Here is a 21680-nt window from a genome sequence, read left to right as displayed (position 1 = left end):
GTCCCTGTCGCTTTTTATCTCTTGTAGTGAAAGCCAACATTAAATTCTCTCTCCCGCTTCCACTCTTTTAAACAAGCAGGAAAACATGACTGCATTACCTTCTCTTAATCTCCTAATTAACCCAGCAGCATATATAATTTTCTTCTCTAACTGATAAGGTGTGTACCATGGGTCTCTAAAGTGGCTGCTGCCAGCACATTTTCTGCCTCATCTTGTACAAGGGGCTGCCCTGTGCTTTTGGAGATGGGCTTGATTTCATTTCCACTACACAGCAGGTTCAAGGCCTTGAAAGGGGCAAGGTCTGGAGACTGCACATTGAGCTTGAGAGATGGCAAGGTATCTGTCTGGAAAGGGTAATGCTTACCTCACCTGTGCAGGGGCTGTTAGATGGCTAAAGGCCATGATTAAAAAATACATATAAATGAAAGATGTTTCAGCACATTGCAAGATTTCTATGTTCGGCTTGAGAAATCTTTTTTCTTTTTTTCTGTATTGAAAAGCCTTCTTTGAGCCATGGAAAATGCTCTTTATATCTTTATATTTAGAGGTTGTCAGTGGTAGGAGGTGTGGAGGGAGAATACAGCTTTGGCAGTCATGGGATCAAACTTGCCAGGTCAGATCTATGTTAGTTTTGATACTTTGGTAAAGGTTAAGGTCATCTGGGTAAGATCAGAGCTGGTAACCAACAATAAAGAGGTGACAGCTTCTTACAGCTGCCTTTAAATAGAGTTTGTGTTGCAGCTCCTCTCTCTGAGTGAGAAGTTTAACATGCTGGCATAAACCACTGCTGCTGTGGTGGGAGCTTCACCCAAAAGACAGTTTTAAAGTTTGCTATCATGCAACTTTCTGCTGCCATCTCCCAGATGATTGCATGTGCAAGTGGCACAAAACATGCAGTCAATTAAGAAATTATGTAGCTTTCATCTCCTAATGGGCTATTTTCCTTGTGCTTATCTCCAGTGTAAATATCCATTCTGGCAAGGCTGTCCAGAGGACACAAGTCCTGGTAGGGTCAATGTGAAGGCTACTTTCTCTTGTCTGTTGCCCCAAGGTGTGTTGTGCCTAGTGAAGTCAAGTCTGTTTTATTTCAGCCATCACTGCCATCTACATGATGCTGTTGCCTGTAACAGGGAAAGTCCAAAAGGAATGGAAGAGGAGTGTCAACAGCATTCTGAATTAACTCCATCTTCTCTGAGCTGGTCAGACTGGTTCCTGGTCCAGGGCAGGGCTGGGAGATCCAGGTAAAGTCACAACCTATAAGTGTTTACTCTAGCTGTTGAGCTCCTCGCTGTCTCCAGTCTCTGCTCACTGCTCAGTTCTGGTGTGCTGGAGTGGGAAGGAAGTGTTTGCAGCCTGGGCCTGCAGCCTGTGCTCCTGGCCTGGAGGGACTTACCTGCTGCTGGCTCAGGATCACGTGCAAGCAGATAACCCAAAAGTGGATCCACACACTGACAAAGAGAGGTTCTGCTCCAATCTATTAGTGTCACAAGGTGTAAAGCATAAGCAACAGTTTTAACACAACATTTTAATTTCCTTTTGTTTTGCTCTCTGTTCAACTTAGCTGAATTCCTTCATACTCCTTGGAAAAACAAGGGTCATGACTTGGAGTGATAGGTGCTCCTTGGTCTTCATCTATGCCCAGAAAACTGAAGAGGGCTCTTGCCACAAAACTAGGAAAGTCCTCATTTAGAAGATAGGGAAGACAGAAATTACTGTTATGGTGGTGAGGGACAAATACTTCCTTCTGTGTGACATTTGTTTTTCTTCAGCATTCCCTGTATCAGGCCGGTCTGCCCCACTCACTGTCCCCCTCATTCATTTGCAGAAGAGTAGTTCAAAAGTCACAGCTGCTGTTTGAGACTTCATCTATCCCTTTGCTATTCTGCAGATAGGCCAAGACAACAGCTTGTTAGTATTTAAATGAGCATATCCATATTTTTGCATGAAATTCGCAGTCATTTAAGCCTCATGTCTGGTCACTGAAATGATCTGCTCTCTAATTCAAGCTTTGCTTTTAAGCCTAACTAGAGTGTAACACTATTACGCGGTCATTGCCTCTCAAAGGAGGGATAATTCTGAACCTAATCTGCCATTTCTGGACATTTTTTTCCCCAGTGTTGCTACTACAGTGTGAAGTGCAGGAGGATTCTGCATCATTTACATGAAATGAGGGATATCAGAAGGAAATTAGGAGAGGGAGGGGTAGAGTAGAGTATGCCATATTCTGATGCTTTCCTAAGAGAAATTGCAGAAATTGCAGAACAGCCTGTCTGTCAGATCCTGTCTTGCTGGAAATGCATACCAGCCTAGCCAGGGAAAGTTATGCACTAACTTACTCCTTGTAAATGTAGACTGTGATTGAAATACTCTTGGCTTCAGCTGACCCAACACAACCTGGTGCTGCGGATTCCCCATCAACCAGTTAAAATTGTAAGTCATAGTCCTCTTTGGCTCTCATCTTTCTATTGCTCTGTTCAGATGGCACAGGGTTTTGCATCTCCCTCTAGGGCAGACAGGCTGCTGAAGCCTGTGGTCACTGTGCTTGCAGGCAACGGGGAATCCAGGTCCTCAGTACAGCGCAGCTCTGAGAAGCAAAAGGTGTGTGTGTGATTGTGGGATTTTGCTTTTTTCCTTTCCATTTTTTGGGGGGCCAAGGGATGTTGTTTGCCACTCTTGTTTGCATTAGAGCTTGTAGGTGTTTTATGCCAACTAACAATATGCATGTCATAAAAATGCCAGATGATGTGCAAGCCAAAGTGCCATAGCTATCATTGGGTTGTATTTTGGGAACTGACTTGGATCCACGGCTTGTGTATTTTGAACAAGCCCACACTGGTGTAGATCCACACAGCCAAGTCCTTCCCCGTTCTGCTAAGTGACTGACTCCTCCCAGCCCGCTCCCTCTTGCTCTCCTCAGAGGTAACTCAACTATGGATTCAGGGCAGAAAACAACAGACCAAAATGAACTGAAGAAAACTCTCCAGAATATCTCTCCTGCTCTCCATTACCTTAAAAAAATTAAACTTCTGTTTAGTCTGAAGGGCTTCTGTTGCTCTCAAGCCATATCTCCTAATAGGTTTCTTAGAGAAGCGTTTTTCTCTACGCAAGTAATTTAAGACTCACATGCCCTCTGGCTATTTTTTAATTGAAAGAAAAATAAAAAAAAATCTTGGCCCAAGTAGGGGGCTTAGGCTGTTGATTGACTTAAGCAAGGAATTTTGTAGGAATTTTGAATTCTGCACTGCCACATATGAAGTCAGCCCTATAAGTATAACCCTGACCTGAGGCTGGGATTTTTAAAATTAGATCCTTAATAAGAAAGGGAAGAAATAAATTTGACTTTGAATAAGCATAATGCAATTTCCCTTCACACAAATTGCTCCTTTATTATAGCACAGATATTCACATTTATCAGTCCAAATACTAAAGTCATATGCAACTTCATTTTGCTGGACTAAACTCAGCCCTACTTAACAGGGAATGCATTATTACAGTAGCTTATTTCATAGAGTTGGTGCTTATGCTGCCATAACCCACCAAACTCATGTAGCCACCTTGCTGATCCGAATCCAAGGGATTTGGTGTATGCAATACCTCACAGCACACTTTTCCTGCTGTGCCATATCTTCACAACAACAATGGATGTAAGAGCACAGAGTTAGGGACTCTGTGGCCAGAGCATTTCTGTATATGCAGCTTGCCTTGGTGGTTTCCATGGGCATGGGTGGCATCCTTTGTTCACCATTTCTGGCCTTTTCATTTCAGAGAAAGATGGTCAGGTTTCTTCCCTCTTCCACCAAAATACTCTCATTAGTCTTACTAGGGAATTTAGGGCAAATGTAAAGGATTGCCAGCAGGCAGGAAGGCACAGGGGACTTGACCTATCCCACAACTTGGGTTGTGGGACTTGACCTATCCTTGCTGCCAGCACATAGATGTAGAGGTATTACACCCCCAAATAGTGTGAGACTGTGGGCAAGAGGCTGATGGCAGTAGAGGAGCTTGGTTAATGCAGCAGAGCACACCCAGTGGGCAGGGTGACTTTAGGTATATTAGCCAGTCAGGAAATAGTTAATGGCAGAGCTGACACCAACGTGGTATTTGAGAGTTGTTTTCTAGATTGGGCTAACCTTGCCCCAGTGGCTGGGGTAGAAAAAGGCCTGAGACACCTGTCTGTTTCCCTTATCTTCCTTTTTTTGTTAAGGCTGACTTTCTTAGTTGAGAACAGGCTAAGTACGTCCAAAGCAACTCAGCAGCTGGTGAAGATAAAGCCAGAATTGTCAGAAAATGCAGAGCAGAGGTATTTTTGCAGGTTGAAATGAAGGATGAGAGAGCCACATTTGGATTAAAAAAAAAAATTAACCTTGAACCTCTCTCCAAAGTCTGATTTAAACATGAATCTCATTTGAATTAAAAAAATGGGGAAAAAGTATAATTCACTGAGCTTTTTTATGCAGTGTCTGCAGTTCCTGGTTTGGGAAGCGATGAGCTAAAGACAGCCAGAGTGCAAGAGAATGTTGCTGACTATAAACGTCACCTGTACAGGGGGCAGAAGCAGAGAGGTCATTAACATTTGCCCCAGGTTTGTGCCTTGTCCCCTGCCTGCTATGCTGGATTGATCATCAGCTGGATTATTATCCCCTTGAAAGTGCTGACAGACATTATTCTTTGCAGCAGCACCAGAGACAGGATCCTTACATACAAGGTTAGATGAACCCATGTCTTTGTTTAATATTTTGTGAGGTCCTGGTGAGGAATAATATTCCCTGTTAATCCCTGATTTAGGTGGAGCATGCCAGGATGAAGCTGCTTTTCACAAGGGGGTGTTGCTTGGTGGATACTGTTTCACACAAGAAGTAGGTGATGAGGAAATTGAGCACTGAAGAGAAATGGCACATGGTTCAGCCTGAATAGATGGCCAAGCAAAGAAAAGTGCAGTAAACTGCTTGCAAGTCAGGAAGGAACACATAAATGAATCCAACTTCAAGGCATGAACACATAAAAATCTACCAATAGCCCTTTAGATCTTCATCAGTCTGTTTTTCTGATGCTTGAAATACATTTTTTTCCCCACTACCTATTCCCACAACTTTCAAATAACTAGACAAGGAGGAAGAGAGGAATCAGTTTTGCAGAGAGCTCTGAACATATCTAGAATGACACTAGTAAATGTGAGTTGATGAACTCCCACGTTTAGTTTTGCCATCCTGAAGTTGTACATCCCTCTTCTTCCATGCTGGAAATATTCTCTGTAGTATTTTTTCAGTGATTAGTGATTATCCCTTGGAGAGAGGTAGCAGATCTGCTCCAGAGTCCCTGGGTATGGTGTGGGATGGACAGATCAACTGGGATGCTTGGCCAACAGGGTAGAGTGGGATCTCAGGGGAGGAAAAGGAACTTATTTTATTTTGAAGCACTGCAGTAGCAAAGCCCTAGAGAGGTTTTCTGTTCGGGGTGTTTGGTTTGGGTGGTTTTTTTTCTAGTGGAAAATTGGGCTTTTTTCCTATTTAATCAAAAGCCCAGTTTGCCTCATGGGTTTTGACAGAAAATTTTCACATAGGTTTTTGTTGTAAGATACCAACACGACAGAATTATCCCTTTATCTCAGCAGATGTGTTTTCCAGAAGGGGAACATCTCAGATGATAAAAAACACAGCAGCTTTGCTGCCTCTGCTCTATCAGACAGGTTTTTTTTATGATAGAGAATTTGTCTAAACAGATTCTTTTCATTAAAACTGAAATGCTTTGTGGACAGGTTTTGGATTTGCTCAAGTTTTTACTGCTAATTTTTTTGCAGCATGGATATGTGCAGTGAGTCATTGTGCCTTCTGTAGTGACAGCATGGGGAGTGGTATGGGATCAAGTCTCTGCTTTGTCCTTTACTTGAACTATTCTGTCCCAAAATGATTCAGATGAAGCCAAGTCATGATATGAAAGACTCCTGTTTCTGATGCTGTCAGAGGTGTTACACTGTTTGCATCTCGCACCTGGAACTAGAAAGCAGTGCTTGACCTAGAAAAAGAAGTTTTGGCCTGATTCCAATTAGTGGAAGCCTTTGTGTGACTGGTTCTTCTTTTCTGAGGACTAAAGAGACCCCAGAACACCCACATGATTGTGCAACCAACCACAGTAGGAAAGTCTTGCTTCTGGCCAAAGCATGAACCTTTGAAACAAGTAACTTGAACTATAAAAGCAAAATTAGTAGTTTTCAATTCTTCTGAGGAGCTATGACTATTTTACCCAATTTTAATTCACGAAGGGACACATCTGGATGTGCCTGCAAGTGAATCATTTCGCATGCTCTGGGAAATATCTGCCTGGTGTGTGTCCTTGCAATTCTCAGTGTTCACTTGGTACAGGGAGCAGTGGCCTCTCCCTGGTCAGCAGCAGATGCATTTTGCAACATGTTTGTTTCTCACCTGTTGTTTCTAGAGAACCCTATGGATGACTCAGATGGAAAATGTATAAAAAACAATGACTCTTCAGTAAGGATATCTGGGTATTTAGATTACATCCAGCAAGGACAAATTATTTGTCAGCAGTGGGGCAGCCTTTTGCAGTGGGATGTAATATATTGGTAAAAATCTGCTTCCTGGGAGCCAGTGGAAACACATTTTCTTCTTTCCCAGACATGTTCTCCTGGCTCTGCTCTCTGCTGATGAACAACCGCCTATGCAAAGGAGATTGAAAAGGGGATTTACTTTGATTAGACCAAAGCCTTTCCTAGTATTTTCAGTCATAAGTATGGCAGCTTTAATAAGCAGGAAAAGAAGATAAATACAAGTCACAGACTGACAAGAAACTCAATTGGAAAAGAGCAGAAAGTTCTGTTGGAAGCCATGCTCTAAGTTCTGTCTCTTTCTAGCAGTCTCTGATAATCTGCTCAGTCCGAAGAAGGTAACTTTCTGCAAATCTCTGACAAATACCAACTGAAGGATTTCAAAGGGATAAAATTAAAGCTTTAATTGCTGGGATAGAATTGAATTTATATTCCACCCAGTTAAGATGTGAGAATATCCCATCAGATTTTCTTTCTGTGACCTATTGGTTCACAGCCTTCAATGATCTCCTGCCAATCCTGAACCAAAAGGAAGAGAGGTTGTGAGCTGATCTTTTCCAGAGGAATAAAGCAAATAAAGTCATAAATAGGTAGGGAAAGAGCCAAGCACAATTATTTCTACAGTTTACCCAATGGAAGCTGTTGATTCATCACTTATTTGGGAAATACCACTTACTCCTATCACCTTATTACCCTGCTAGAATTCAGACTAAAAGAAGAAAACGTATGCAACAGTCATGACAGACACTGACTTTATATTACTCCCTATATCCTTCCTCAGCAGCATAATGAAATATTGATAATAATTATTAATGTATGATTAATTATTAATAATGATAATCTGTAGATGAAAAACTGAATATGACCCAGCAAAGTGCACTCACAGCCTAAAAAGCCACCTGCATTCTGAGCTGCATTAAAAGCAGCATGGCCAGCAGGCTGAGGGGGTGCTTCTGCCCTTCTACTTCACTTTGGCAAGACCCCACCTGCAGTGCTGCATCCAGCTCTGGGGTTCCCAAGCCTAAAAATTATGTGGACCTGTTAGAACAGGTCCAGAGGAGGGCCACAAAAATGTTCAGGGAGCTGGAGCACCTCCCCTATGAGTACAGGCTGAGTTGGGGTTTAGCCTAGAGAAGGCTCTGGGAAAACCCTGTAGCAGCTTTATAGTACTTAAAGGAGGTCTATAGGAAATCTGTTGCTTTATCAGAACACAGTGGATGAGGGATAATGTTTTTAAACTCAAAAAAGGTAGATTTAGATTGAATATTAGAAGGAAATTCTTCATTGTAAGAGTGGTGAGCCACTGGAACAGGTTGCCCAGAGAATGCCCAGCCCATGGAAGTGTTTAAGACCAGGCTGGGTGGGGCTCTGAGTAAACTGGTTTGGTGGAAAGTGTGCCTGCCCATGGCAGGGGAGCTGGAACTCGATGGTGTTTAAGGTCCCTTCCAATCCAAAGAGTTCTGTGATAATTCTTCTTTCCATATATTTGGTCAGGTAACCAGCAGCTCCTGCAAAGTCCTGTTGGCTGTTCAAGGCATTTGAAATTTAAGTGGAGTAAGTAGAGGAGGGCTGTTTGGAAAGAGCAGTTTGAGCAAAGAGACAAAGGTCTGGCTTGTATGAGGGTGAATGGCAAGGACAGTGTTGTTACCTGGGGCCAGCCAGTGGCAGAGCCTAGAGCAATGATCTGTCCAGACTCCCTTTTGTTTAATAGCTTGTAAACCACTGTTTATGTTTGATGTTCAGATGTGATTCAGATAAAAGGTTGCAAAGATATTTAGCAAGAGTTTATGAAGGAATAGTTGTTCCTCATCACAAAAAGTTACATGCCTGTGTTTTCAGCATAATTGCAAGTGTGTGCTAATAAGTTACAGAAACAGATGCAATACCCATGCATGCAGTATCCAGAGTTTATATTTTTGTCTATGATCCTTATATATTACTATGGAATGTGTGGGCAAGTTTTGTGAAGATACAAAAGAGAGTACAAAAATGCCCTTTGGTATCTTTCCCCAAAAATGACATTTTGCTTCCTGTCCACCTTATCCCTCCTGTGCTGGTTTGTAAGTTTGTCTATCTCTGCTGTACATCAAGTGCTGGATGTAAAATCCTTTCTGAGAACTGTCATATTTCATGTAACGTGGAGATAGAGGTTGAGGACAGAGGGAAACTTGTGAAAGTCTCCAGAAAATATACTGCAGCTTCACAGATATATTCCCTGTTGGATGCACTTTTGAGGATAATAGGGCCAAGAGGGAGTTGACCCATGCTGGAAAAGACTGGTATCAAGGCTTTTTGTGATGGGACTACAGGAAAGTCTGGTCTACTTTTAACGTGACTTTTATAGGATTTATATTCCTAGCCCTAGAAATCTATGTGCTGCTTATCTTTCTGATGTGTCTCCCTCAGGTCTGGATCATGTGTTCCACAGACAGCTTTTCTCCTGAGTTAAACCCCCAAAGTATTTAATCTTGAGAAAAGATTGCTAGTTCAGTTTCGGTAAGGCTTAGCGCAGAATTCTGTTGTTGAATGATATTTCATTATCTGTAGCAACAATATCTGAGAGGGGAAACCATTGTACAGGGACTAGAATTTGGTGAAATTATCTCTGCATCTGACCAAAGTATGACAAAAGACAGTGTGTTTAACAACATAATAAAAGTTGCATGTGCCTTTTTTTTCCTCCAAGTGAAGGAAGAGACACTGTGGTGTGTCTGAGGACTTACCTCTGTGAAATCTCTTTGGAATCTGGTGAGATGTAAGCACTACTTATTTGCTACACCAGCCATAGGCATCTTCTCTGGCCATTTCATACCCTTGAAGCCACTCACAAGAGTGGTGCCATTTTGTGACCACTGTGGTTACAGCATGAAAATACAGTAGTTTTTGATTCTGTAAGAGAAAAAAATTATGGTGGTGATGAATCCAGCAACTGTGAAAGCAACTTCCATATTGTCCTTTAGGAAAAACTAGAAGAAAATGTATTTATTCTGAATCAGTGAGCTTGAATATTTAGTCAGGTTTATAAGAGAAATGGTAAGACCAGACACTACTTATTTTTTATCATTGTTTAAAGACAGATTTTTTTGCAAATAGCTAGTCCACTCCCCCATGATAGGTAGATAGATAGGTGGAAAGAAAATCATTGTGGAAAATATATTCTGCCACAGTAACATATAATTATGTGACAAAAAATATATCAGCCTTTGCTGCAGGGAAGACATTCTGTCTCATTAGTGTTTGGTGGACTTGATCACAAATAACATGTTTCAAAACTGTCAACTCCCTCTAATTCTTTTTCTATACTTATACTCACAGTCACGTTCAAAATTAGCAGATTCTTGGAAATAGAAATCTGGCCAGCCCTGTTTCTAATTGTTTGCTTGTATAATTAAAGGAGCATGTCCTTCTGCAGCTGCACTTGGAGGGACTAAGAGCAGCCAGGCTGTTCTCCACGAGGGAGCAGTCATTTTTCACCTAGTTAATGATTCCAAAGTGTCCTGTGTGGTGTGTGTTATCATAACTGGATAATGCAGCTTTCAAAGAGCAGTGCTGGCCATGCCAGGTACTCCTGAGATGCACGGGCTGGAAAGCCAATACAAGAGATCCCATTTGAGATCCAATATTTTCCTCCAGTGGTTGAAACTGAATGCAACAAAGCCATTAACAACAGCAGACTCACTCAGGGCTATGGAGCTGTGCCTTGGTACACTGATGCTGATACACTGCAGGACATACATGGAAAAAGTGAGCCACCTGCAGCTGAGGGTGCAATCTCATTTTTTCCAGCAGTATTGCTGAAATAGATTCAAGCTTTCATTGTTTAGTCCCTCTCTGAGTTCCCATCTGTTAAGGCAGTAGAGAGAAAACAGCGTTTCTTTCTTGGTATCTGCAGGTATTTTGAGATACAATTGGTTTTAATCCCATAATTTTTAGTACAGCAAATGCATGTTGATTGATTTCTCATTGTTTCTATTTCCTTGAAAGACCAGTGTATGAATTTTGACATGCCATATACTCAGAGAGAGACAATAATAAAGCATACTACTTTGACCTTTTCAGTTGCCTGCACTTTAATTTACTGGCTATTCTCGTTCCATTCTGTTTATGACCCCTCAATATAACTGGCAAGGAGAAAATAGACCAGACAGCAAGTCAAGATGCAGATTATTTAAAGGGGTAAACACTGGCTTTACAATTTTGTTTAAAGTTTATGGTGTTTTTTGTGTCCTACTGGTCATTAAAGTCATGATAACCCATTCTTAGCTAGAGCAACACAAAGTGGCACAAGTTCAGCTTCATTTGTAGTGGTTTATGGGCCAGCATCCAGCTACAGTAGTGGGAGTGTAATCTGCATTAAGCTGTGTAGGAATCAATAGATTTTTCTCTGAGTTTTGTAAATGAGTCTGTGTGATTTGTTTGAAAGTGGCTGTGTGGGCACTCACCTGACAACTGCTCTGACTCCACACTGCTGGCTAGTGGAAAATCAGGGGAAAAATAATCCCATTACAGCTTTTCCCCCTACCAGTTTGATTTTCACAGCAGCTAACCCTGCTGCAGGCTGTGGCAGATTTCCTCCACCACATGGTCATGAAGATAGTGACTTGTCTGACTAATGCAGAGAAGTGAAAAGGGGTAACAGGCTGGCTGTGATCTTTCTCCATGCACCTGTGAAATACAAGCCACAGTCAAAACTGCATCATGAGATACTCACTGTGTTTGGTTGTCATCAACACCCCACAAAAATCCTGATCCTTCTTCACTCTGGTGAAGACCTAGAGGGAATTTTCACAGTGAGAATGGTAAAAGGAGGACAAAATGCTCTGTTGAAAGACTTATTTTTACAGGGATGTCTGAGAGTGGGTAATAGTGACAGCCAAGCCTAGATTTTTGTGGCAGAGCTTTGTGTATAGTAGGATGGTTTCAGCTTTCCGGGGGTTCTGAAAATATCTAAGTTGGAATCCATACAATAAAAAGAACAGGAGTGATGGAAAGGTAAAAAAAGAAACAAAAAAGAAAAAAAAAAAGCAGCTTTGGTCGTTTGGTTTGTTTCATTTGCTTTTCATCTAATCATTTTGATTTCAGGCTTGCTGTTATGCCTTTTTTAATTTTTATATCTCTGTAGGGTTGCAATAAAATATACAACTAGGAGAATGAGGAAGGGTAGCCAAAGCTTGATTACATTCTGTGGTTCCTTGCATAGATTTGTTAAAGCAGAAGGGACTGGCATGGTCTTCTAAACTGAGCAGAATGCATTGACTTTTACCCACTAAGTCCTGCTCCAAGTCTAACTACCTGGGGCTGAACTAACTCAGAGTTCTTAGGATATATATTCAGTCTTGATTTTGAACACTTAAGGGTTTACAAAGACCTAGAAATCTTTAAAATTTTAAGGAGACAGAGAATGTCCTCTGGATATTCTCAGAAAACATCCTCCAAGACCTCTGGCTAATCTGCTGGTTATAAACTCAGTTTAAAGAAAAAGCAAATGGAAACACGTATCTCTTTTTTCATTATGATTCTCATTATTCTGAGTTCAAATTACAGCCTGCAGAGGTAGGAATGATGTGTCTGGTAAGCTGAAGCATCTCAGAAGCACTAGAAATGTTCTTTCTGCTTGGATAAGTTAAGGCAGTGGTGAACTACTAACCCTTCGCCTTCAATTTTAGAAAGCAGAGAAGAAACCAAGAGGAAATCCTACCTCGTGAGTGTGTAGAGCCTGGCATCACTTGACTGTGCTCCCAGGGTGGCATGGCTCAGGCATCACTGTCTGGCAGTGCTGACTGCACAGACATCGCTTTGCTCGGAGAAAATCAATGGGATTCACTGTGGAGTGAAGCGTTACCAGCCAGGTAAAAATGTCAGAAAGAAAGGATGCGGCTCTTTGGCAGAGCTGGCTGAAATTTTTCCATCCTAGTGCTTTTCTGCTGAAAACTTTGGGGTTTATGAAAGCCTTTGTTTTCCTCAAGCCAAAGTCACTGTGTAGAACTTCATTGTGTTGTTTTCATTTCGGTTTTGAAACAGTCTCATTTTGTTTGGGGCAAGACAAAATGAAGGTCTGAGCTAAAAGTCAAAACTCAGCAAAAAACTTGAACAAATTCAAGCACAAGGCATATTTCTACAGAAAGAGATAAATCTGACTTCCAATTATGTTTTTTTAACTTTTTTATCAGTTAGTTCTAGCTTTCTTAAAATATATCAGCATTTTGTGGGCATTCTCTAAAGAACTGGGCCAAAGGAAAAAAAACAAAATGCAGGCTATCAGTTGGTTTTGAAATGTTTGATAATAGAGAAAGAGGCAGATCACACTATGGTTTTACAGGTATAGCCATTTGTCCCAGTTTTCTCCAGTGACATAAATTAGCTCAGCTCTTTGCAGTTATGGGATCAAACTCTTGGCTGATATGAATCAAAGCACCTCTATTGCTAATGGCCAAATTTATGTCTGGAATAAAAAGACACAGTTCTCTTCATGAAGTCAGGTGGACCACATCTGCAGGGGTGTAAACTTCAATTCATGAAGTCACCTGATGCAGATCAGTGGCAGATTTGACCTATTTGAGGTTTTATTGAACAATCTGAATCATTGCTGAGCTGTCAGCCCAGAGTTCAGCAACTGAGAAGCTTTGAGCAGGGTAGCTTGGTCAGACATTGTTAAAATTAATCCTTGGAGGTGTTTACTTTGTAAATGCTGCTCTACACAGAAGAGCTGGAAAGAGATGAGATTTGAACAGTATTTGCTGATAATGCAAATTATAGTCTAAATAGTATAAGGATACAGGAAATTACCTTATATCTATACATTCTCTGCTGGAAATTTGTAATTTTCTATTCTGTCTCATTTTTTTCTCTTGGATGACTTTTACTGTTGCACCAAGTGATCCATAGACACTGTTGTGTGGGAGATGGAAGGACAGAAAGAAATTGTTTTCTCACCCCAGCTCCTGACTCCCTCATTGTCCTGTCCTAAGACATAAGGACAATAATTCATAATTCTCACTGGGGTAACATGTCCAGAGAGCCCCTCTGAAAAGATTTCTCAGTAGATAGCTCCGTAGCACCTCAGTAGGCACCCTTATATTCCCTTAACATCTCCAAAAGCATTCATTTAAGACAGAGTTTTAGTTCTCAGCTGCTGAGTCCTTCCATCCTCCCCTGCATACACAGACTCTTCTGAATTTCAGCCACTACTGCCACTGAGGAGATAGGATAAGGTTGTATCTTACTACCTGTAGCAAATAGCAGCAGATGCCAGAAACTGTGTCAGAAACTGAGCAGCAAAACCCAAGTTCAGAAAGCCCACTGAGAGCCTGAAGGACTAATGTTGGGTGCTTTTGTTTGCCTGAGCTCATGTTACTGACACACAGTTGAGTTGTGGTGTGGTTAGAAAGCTTGCGTTTCACTTTCCAACAAATTGGTTCAATTAAATTTATTAATTTAATTTTCTCACTCATTTGAACAAGGTTTTCCAGCCCTTCTGTTCCAGTATCCAGCTAAATTTGTAGCTTTTTGGTCTGTAATTTTAAGCAGTAATTTAGGTATTTGCCTTATATGTTTTCTTGACTAAGGAACGCATGGAAATATAACAACATTAGAAGATCCCTTGTCAGAAGCTGGCTTCTATTTTCATTGGCAGAGCTTGGAGAAGGTAAACTTTCAGGGAAAGATCATAAGATGGTTGTCTGTTGGATGTACGCTTTTGCAATTCTCAGCCTGTGATTGTTGTATAAAAAAAATGGAAATAATTCAAATGCAAGACGGTGAAGTTTATAGAATCAGAAGTGCTGCTTAGAATATTTCTTGACTGTTATGACAGCCTTTCTGCTATGCCCCTTAAATTTCCTGCAAGTCTCTCCCAAATGATTCCTGAACAATATACTCATGAACAAAAAGGATTTTAAAAAAACCCTACTATGAGGACATCTATTCTTCCAAAATTATTTCTGCTTTTCTGACTTCTGCTATGAGTAGATATGTTCATTTAGGTACATTTCTGGAAAGACTTGGGCTTACCCCTGCTTGAAGAATGATGGTGAATCCCATACCCTGGGTAGTGGCTCTCAAACTGGGCTGTGCATTTTCTGTGATGGCAGAAACTTGTCCTCTGAATTCCTCAGAGAATTTCTTTGGAAGTAATTACTTGCTAAGATATACCAGTGCTGCTCAGTTTCAATTTGCTGAATTCTTTTAATGTTCCAGATAACTTGGATTTAAGAATAAAAGTGCATATTCACTTAAGGGTGTTTCAAATGGGAACAAAATTAAGGATATATTTAATGAAGGGTCTGCTTGGCTGCTTCTGCCTCCTCTTTGGTTAAATTGAAATCTCTATTAATACAAGATGCAACTTTACTACCCACAAAAAATGGGATCATGTTGCTACTTTTGCAGTGTATTTTTTTTTTACTTTCCTAATTACATGGCTTCATAAACTGGGATTATAAGAAAGAATGTTAACTATCAAAACTTGTAATAAAATTAGAAGTGTTGGTCAACTGCATTATCCATGTTGCTTTTCTATAACCTCTTGCTGTAAAGTCACCAAGGCAGATAAGTAGGGTGATGAGATAAAATGTATGTTCTGCTATATTAATATAGCTTAAGATGAATCTTTTCTGATTCATGAGAAGTTTTTTAGTGTAAATCCATAATAAATTTATTTTACCGGCAAAGTTCAAAAAATAATAGTAAAAAATTACTTCTTCCCACTCAGCTGCCATCAGTAGATGTGTTTGCCTCACCTAGAATGCTATACGATATTCCAAATTTATTGTGACTGTAAACAACAATTCTGCTTGCTTTATGGCTTTCCTGGGCTCCAACAGTAAAACACAATATCTCTATCTGGTTGGAATTATGTGTTATAGCAGTTTTATGGTGGGGGGAGTAAAGCTCTGATAAAGATAAAATAGAGTTTTGCTTTTTTGTGTGACCTTGTCATTTGAAAAAACATTGCACTCTAACGAGATATAATTTAAAAGACCTCTGGGAGCAAATTGAGTTTACTGAGATATTTCTGAGAGTAATTACTTACTGTGAGTTGTCAGTGCACTCTGTTACAGTTCCTTTCCTAGCAAATGTAGATATCTGGGACTGTGTAGAATGGATTAAAGCTCCTACCATTAATGTTTGATGGGAGACAGTAGTGAAAAAGATGGATGCTTATATAACTGACATTTCCAGCATTTATGGCCATAGACTAAAATGCCAGGCGCATAATTCCAAGTAAAATGGCAGACCCAACTCAATAATATTTAATGATGTAGTAGACCTTGGCTGGGAGAATAGCTAACGGAAGTCATTGCCTTGCATTTATCGAATTGTTAAAATGAGTTGAATAACAATTGTGTTTTGCTGGAGTTTTGTTTTAGGAATTTATTTCTGTGATCTGGTATTCCAAAAATAAATTATTTCTCATTCCAGTCAACACAAAATATAGAAAATATTTCAAACTAGCTAACTTGATGGGTAGATTTTTTACGCTGACTTTGTCCTGTGTTTACAGCACAGAAATATATTCAATAGCTCAGACACAGTTTGGAAGATTGGATGAGATTGATTGGACAAGCTAGTGAAAGACAAAATTGCCTTCCAGAAGAATCTCCTTTTAGTGTTTGACTCCTTACAAAGTTGGGCCATTTTGTCTATTATCACACATCTAGGAATGTTCAGATTTAGATGCTGTGGAGCATGTTACAGTCCAGAGATATTTGTGTGCCAGGATTATGATGTCACTGATGATGTCACCAAACAGAATATTAACTCATTCTGTGCCATTCTACTAATAATTTAGCCTGGAATAAGCAGAAAGGGCTCGAAGTGATAGAGAATTCCAAGTTGGGAGAGGTCTGTAGGAATCTTGTTACCAGGTCTGCAGCCACAGAGTCTCCCATGGCTATTTTCCAGGCAGTGCTTCTCCCTGCAGAGGGCTCAGAACAAAGGTGGACTTGAGGAAGAAGTGTGCATGACCTGCCATTTGCAGCCAGAGCCAGAGGATTGTGCAGGCTTTCCAGAAGTTTACAAATTAAACGTGGACAGTATATGCATTCAGGTTCAACAACAACAAAAAACACCTCAAATTCTTACTTTTTGAAAGAGAATTTTTTAAGGTATTTCGTCTCTTTGAAAATCCAAATATCTCCATTTGAGTATTCTGAGTATTCTACTTATTAAAAAAAAGGAATATTTGGGATTTGCAAGAGCTAAAAGATATTCATTTTACCAATGCCAAGACAGAGTCTGCAATTTTTCAGGTCAAACCAGAACCAGATACACTAGGTAAACAAACAGAACACTGACTTGGTGTATACACCTCTCTATCAGTATGGATCACCTTCTTTTAGCTGTATATGGAAGAGACACCTCTTTAGCTTTAACCCTTCAGGAGGTGCAGCAATTGAGGGCATGAGGTAAGAGGAGGGATAGCAATTCCCTAAACAGTCCCCTTCCTTTGACTGCATCCTTAACATACCTGTGCAGCCTGCCTTCCACCTCAGAGTCCTGAGCCCCTGAGGACTCCTTTCAAAAGAATACAATCCCCTTGGTCTCCAGTAGGAGTGGGAGACAGAATATCCCATTTGACAGGGCTTCAGCATGGGCTTTTCTTTTTGTGGGCTGTCACTTTGAGGAAACATTTTAATTCTGCTCACATTTGACCAAGCTTTCCCCCCTCAGCCCATTTTTTTTATTTTTTGCACATAAATTTGTCAAAGCTGCATTACTGTCAGTGGGCCATGACATAGCTCTTAGCAGTACTTAGTAAGTCTTTCTGTTCTGTCAGAAGTAAAACCGAGCCAGGAAATAGCCACACTCCACATCCAAGAAGTGTAGACCAGGTTAACACAAAACTTATGGAGACTTGGTCTGATCATAACTGCAGAATGTCTTAAAATAGTTCAAGAGTGGGAGGAATGGAAAGGCTGTTTTTAATAGATCTTACAGGTAGGGTTGCTACAAACCCCCAAGAAATGCAGTGGTGGAAAGTTTCCACATACTACAGAAGTTTTAGGGGGCATTTCAAGAGCAATGATTAAGTACTTATTTTTAGCCTTGCTTGTTTGGTATTGAAAGAATCTGTTTGACAATCTGAGCAGTTTTCTGAGCTGGTAAAATTCCTGGGATAGAGTAAATGGCAGTCATAAGTATAAGTTCCTATAAATGGTAAAATTTCCTCTCACTTCAACAGGAATAAGAGATGCCTGTAGTATAAATTTCTGAAAATTTAAACTAAACTTCTCTTGTTGCAGAACTGCCTGAAAAAAACCCCGAAGGAGTTGGAAATTCCCCCCTGGAGAGTGTCAGCAAGCACCCAGAATACATCTCCAGGGTCACTTAATTCTCTGGATCTTATCCAACTGCTATTGAAGTTAATTGAAAAAACTCCCATTGACTTGAAGAGGTTTTGGATCTGACTCAAACGGCTCTTAGTGGCAGCAGATTACAAGAAGGAACCCCACTGTGCAATTCCAGCCATCTGCCTATGGGTAAGCATTTATTGATACAAATGTATTTGCTTGGGATATGTCATGAGGCACTTTGCTCCCAATTAGGCAGTATTTCAGAATGAAGGAGAGCTCCCCCTCTCATCTGAGGTCATTGTTATCTGACATCAGTTCCGAGCTGCTGAGCTATAAAGTGGAACTGAGCTATAAAGTAGCAATTCAAGTTTACCCACAGCAGTGCCACAAGTTCCTGCTCTGTTCTGTGTATGTAAAAACATCAGCCAGTGCTGGGTGAAGCTGGTGCTCAGATCCCTGTGTATCTGCTTGCATTAGACAAGACAAAATCTCGTGGTTTCCATCTCAAACCCATGCTCAGTGATACTGTTCTCATTATCAGTCTTTTACTATATCATCTCTAGGTTTAGATAAGAGAATTGTTGGGAAACAAAGCTGAGTGTAACATTTAAGGAGTTTCTTAATTAGCACACACAGCTGTGTGTTGCCCTTTTCATCTAAAACTGGTAAAGAAGGAGCACGATGTGTGTGGAAAGCACATTTGAAGGGTGGTTGTCTCCAGCAATATTGCAACATACCAGAGAATCAAATGAGTTTTGATGTAAAACACAGCCAGAAACTGTGTAAATTGCCCCAGCTGATTAGGAAGCAGGGAAGCTGTTAACATCCTGGAACGATGCGTGTAACGAAATTGCTCAATGGTGTGGCTTTGGCGGAGAGCAACTGATCAGCCTCATCGCGTGCCAGGCCTCAGCAGTGTCCTGTTCATTCTTTAATCATCAATTACTCTAATGCTGGGGCAACCCACTAACAACTTAATTATTGTCTAGAGCTCCAGGCCATAGGTGGCTCCTCTAGGCTATGTTGCACAGAAAATCAAATCAGCCGCTGTGCAGGCTGGAAGGGACTCTGCTGCAGCCTATTTCAGGCTGTAGGCACTACTAGAGCTCGTACTGAAAGCGTCTCAAAGTCTTACTCTGTCAGACACCGTGCACATGAAGAAGAGACATTCCCTAGTCGGGGAACCCAGAGCATAGGTTGAAAAAGAGAGGCAGCAATATATTTTATAGGCTTGGGGCAGCTGAGTGCTACCAGAGGAGGCAGATGTAGCAGAAGGTACTTCTGGTTATGAAAGTAATTTTTTTTTCCAGGACGACAAGTATGAGAGCAGCATAAATTTTGCACCATGACAAAAATCAGAGCAGGAAGCTCAAAATGGAGTCTAGCCCAAACTCACAGAGTCTCCCAAGACTCTTTCATTTTATTTCAGTCACTTTAGTCAAGCCCTTGGGCTTTTCTCCAACCAAGTGTTTGTCTGCCTTCAGACAAAAGAATCTGCTACTAATCGTATTTCTGTTCTGGGCTAGATTGTGTCCTTGATAGGAATTTCCAATATGGATAATACAGAGCTTTTGTTGCTTGTGGGTTTTTGCTTATATTCTTTAGAAAATATTCAACATCCCTGGTTTTGTCCAGCAAACACTTTAGTAAACATGCCTCTAAGCAAGAAAGAAATTTCTCTGCTGGAGAGAGCCTTTAGTTCAGCTTGAAAAATAGTTGTGATCAAGAAGCCAGCGATGTGATCATTTCAATTTTACTCTGGACTGCAGTTGCCATACAGTACCAGGGCTCATGTAATCATGGAATTGTTTGGTGGGGAGAGAGTTTAAGATCATCTAGTTCCAACCCCCTGCCATGGGCAGGGATACCACTGCCCAGAGCAGGTTGCTCAGAGCCTCATCCAACCTGGCCTTGAACACTTCCAGGGATGGGACATCCACAGGTTTCCTAGGCAACCTGTTCCTGTGCCTTATTTCACCCTAAGTAAAGAATTTCTTTCTAACACCTAAGCTGAATATCTCCTTCTTTTATTCAAAACCATTCCCATCTTCTTATCACTCTCTGCCCATGTAAAAAGTTGGTCTCCCTCTTATTTATAAGGCCTCCTCAGGTGCTGAAAGACTGCTTTAAAGTCTCACAAGAGCCTTCTCTTCTGCAAGCTGAACAATGGTATTTCTCTCAGCTTGTCTTCATTCTGGAGAGGATGTTCCAGCCCTCTGATTTTCTTCATGGCCTCCTCTGGGCTTGCTTCAGCATATTCCTGTCTTTCTTGTGCTGGGGACCCCCAGACCTGGATGTAGTATTCCAGGTGGTGTCTTAAAATACTGGAGCAGAGGTGCAGAATCACCTCTCTCGACCTGCTGGTGTTGTCTCTTTTGATGCAGCCCAGGATGCAGGTGCCTTCTGGGCCACATGTGTGCACTGCTGGCTTGTGTCTGTTTGCATCCACCAAAACCCCCAAGTCCTTCTCTGCAGGGCTGCTCTCAATGAGTTCCCCCAGTCTGTACTGTCTGGGATTCTTCTGACTTTGGTGCAGCACTTTGCACTCACACATGTTGAACTCCGTTAGGTTCTTCCTTCTCAAGATTGTCCAAGTCCCTCTGGCTGCACCCCTTCCTTCTGTTGTGTAAACTGCACCGCCCAGCTTTGTGGCATCTGCAAATTTGCTGAGGTTGCACTCAATCTCACTGTCTCTGTCACTGATAAAGGTGTTAGACAGCACCTGTGCAATGACAGAGCACTGTGGGACACCTCTTGTCACCAGCCTCCACCTGGACATCAAGCTGTTGACCACGACTCTCCGGTTTTTTTCACCTGGCCAATTCCTTATCCACTGATAAGGAATTGGCCAGATGAAAAAATAAGCCTTCAAACCCATGGCTCTCGAAGTTCAACATAAGGGTATCATGTGGGACCATATAAAAAGCCTTATAAAAATCTGGGTAGATGACATCACAGTCTTAATCCCACTAATGAGCATCAGGTCCAGTAATGCTTCTCCTCTGGCTGGTTTGTCAATCACCTGGATGAGGAATTCGTCCTCAATGCTATCTAGAACTCTCCTGGACTGCTCACAGCCATCTGTATTGCTATCCCTGAAGATGCCTGGGTAGTTGCTCCTTGGCATCTGTATCAGGCACCTGCACATCCTGAGATCTCATGGCAGTCTCTGTGTGTGCCATAAAGCAAGTTGTTTTGTAGAGAATTGTAGTAAACTGCAGAAAACTAAGAGTTAACATGCAGGCCAGCAAATCCGAGTTACTAAATTTCCCTTCAAGATAATAGATTGGAGGAGCTTGCCCATTGTGGTAAAATGCCCAGTTAATCTGAGAGCCAAACAGATGGGAAGTTTTGAGAACGTAGGAGAGAAAAGGAGATAATAGAAGCTGCAGTTACATACACAAGATCTGGTCTGAAATAGCAGCTATAAATGGAAATTATTTGCAGGATATTGCCCATATGCTTCCCAAAACCTGTGTCCAGACCTCAGTGTTTTCAATTACTTCCCCAAATGCTGTCATATCTTTTGTAGTGCTGTATCTGAGGGGGGTTTTGAACACGAAGCTGGGCCAGCAGCAAGATTAATTTCAATATTAAAAGCTGATGACTTTTCACAAAGGTGTGCAGCAGCTGCTAATCTCCCCATGGCCAGGCTGCAAGAGCAGATTTCCTGTCCATTCCTAGCTGGGGGGCTCACAACTGCCCACAGCAGCCTTGCCAGGGACATTGGCAATGCACACACAGCTGCTCTCCTGGTGATAGAGCAAACATCAAATTCTTACCATCAGAACCCTGTCTGGTCTCCTCATCCCAGTTATGTCTCCTTT

General features: G+C 41.3%; 1 long non-coding RNA gene across 4 annotated transcripts in view; it reads left to right on the top strand.

The window, feature by feature from the left end:
• LOC146437955 (uncharacterized) overlaps positions 1-21680 on the top strand; it is a 319641-nt gene that overhangs the window by 258713 nt on the left and 39248 nt on the right. For 3 of the 4 annotated variants that reach the window (XR_014852002.1, XR_014852000.1, XR_014852001.1), the window contains exons 7-8: positions 12226-12408; positions 17803-18039. This is a non-coding gene — a long non-coding RNA (uncharacterized LOC146437955). The remainder of the gene's footprint in view (positions 1-12225; positions 12409-17802; positions 18040-21680) is intronic. The other variant, XR_014852003.1, reaches the window with a different exon arrangement.

The sequence above is a fragment of the Lichenostomus cassidix genome, chromosome 4, assembly GCF_008360975.1.
Source record: "Lichenostomus cassidix isolate B80296 chromosome 4, HeHo_3.0, whole genome shotgun sequence".
Lineage (NCBI taxonomy): Eukaryota > Metazoa > Chordata > Aves > Passeriformes > Meliphagidae > Lichenostomus > Lichenostomus cassidix.
This window is presented reverse-complemented; position numbering and strand designations above follow the sequence as displayed.